Below are 2,212 nucleotides of genomic sequence, written 5' to 3'. Positions count from 1 at the left end.
TTGTGTTATCGATAGTAGTAGGGAACGGGAATGGCCTTTGAAAGGCCCCCTTTTTATTTTGGCCACACCTCCTCGAACGTAAACTCTATCTGGGGTGCAGATTGCTATGAGGTGTGCCATTACGTCCTTACGCGATATCCCTTCTTAAAATTTTAAGGGATATTCGCTCCAGGAGTTAGAATTCTAGGTACCTTCAGTAAATTCTCTGGGATATATCACTGTAGTCACATATAACCTAGGAAGCTACTAATGAAGGAACTTCCATCAGCACGACATGGCTTGAGCCCAAAAATATATATATATATTATTATTATTATTATCATTCTTATTATTATTATTATTATTAATATTATTATTATTACTTGCTAAGCTACAACCCTAGTTGGAAATGCAGTGCGCTATAAGCCCAGGGGCTCCAACAGGGAAAATAGCCCATTAAAGAAAGGAAATAAGGAAAACAAAAATTTAAGCAGAGTAACAACATCAGAATAAATATCTCCTTCATAACCTTTAAAAACGTGAACAAAACAAGAGGAAGAGAAGCAAGACAGAACAGCGTTCCCGAGTTTAAACTCACGCAAGAGAACTCTAACCCAAGGAGGTGGAAAACCATGGTACAGAGGCTATGCCACTACCCAAGACAAGAGAACAATGGTTTTATTTTTTAGTATCCCTCTCCTAGAAGAGTTGCTTACAATAGCTGAGGAGTCTCTTCTACCTTTAACAAGAGGAAAGTGGCCACTGAACATTACAGTTCGGTAACCCCATGGATGAAGGAGAATTGTTTAGTAATTTCAGTGTTGTCAGGGGAATGAGGACAGAGGAGAATCTGTAAAGAAGAGGTAAGACAATTCAGTGTGTGTATAGGCAATGGGGAAAGTGAAGCGTAACCATAGAGAAGGACCCCATATAATGCTGTCTGGCCAGTCAAAGGACCCCATAACACTCTAGCGGTAGCATCCCACCAGGTGGCTGGTTCCCAGGCCAACCGACTACCTGTATATATATATATATATATATATATATATATATATATATATATATATATATATATATATATATATATATATATATATATATATATATGCATATATATTTATATATATACATATATATATATATATATATATATATAATCATATATTTGTATATATATATATATATATATATATATATATATATATATATATATATATATATATATATATATATATATATATATATATATACACACACATATATATATATATATATATATATATATATATATATATATATATATATATATATATATATATATATATATATATATATATATATGTATATATATATATATATATATATATATATATATATATATATATATATATATATATATATATATATATATATATATACAGCTATATATATATATATATATATATATATATATATATATATATATATATATATATATATATATATATATATATATATATATATATATATATATATATATATATATATATATACAGGAAGTCGGTTGGACTGGTATAAGTTTTATATGTAAGTTACATAGGACTTTTGTCGTTAATTTCATTGTATTCTTCATTCAAGTCAGTATATATAATTTTAAGGTATTTTCAAGAATTACCTTTTTTTTTACGTAATTATGTTAAAAAGTCTTACATAATATGTTTAAGAGTGTTATATGACCGAGGGCTATGTAATTTTCTTTTATGTTTGCATAAGGTATTTCGTCATGTCTGTGAAAAAATAAGCTATTCTTTTATTTACCAAGTGTTTTGGAGGGTTCACGAAAACCCTAGCCTAAATTTTCATATATTTTTTTTTTTTCTAGAACTGGAGGTGGGAGAAGGTAGCTCAGAAGGAGTTGCCCCGTAGTAAGGTAGGTTTTCCTGTTTGATACGTTATCGTTCTTAACTCTGGCGTTGCTATGTATTTAGATCAATCTAGAAGTTACTAAGTTCATATATATGTGCGAGATAAATTCACCAGTTTATCAGTTATTTTATAATATTTCTTTACAAGTGTAATCCTTAGAGTGTTGAAGGTTATCTATTTTTATTAGGTATCAATATCAAATGTTGGTGTAAATTTTAATTTCCAGTGAAACAAGTGATTGTATAATTGTCATAAATATAAATTTCTTTTATCTTAATCTAACTTTTGTTCAAACTTAATACCTCAAGTGATTTGGCTTTTTAAGTAA

The sequence above is a fragment of the Palaemon carinicauda genome, chromosome 12 (genome assembly GCF_036898095.1).
Source record: "Palaemon carinicauda isolate YSFRI2023 chromosome 12, ASM3689809v2, whole genome shotgun sequence".
NCBI lineage: Eukaryota > Metazoa > Arthropoda > Malacostraca > Decapoda > Palaemonidae > Palaemon > Palaemon carinicauda.
Note: the sequence above shows the minus strand (reverse complement) of the source record.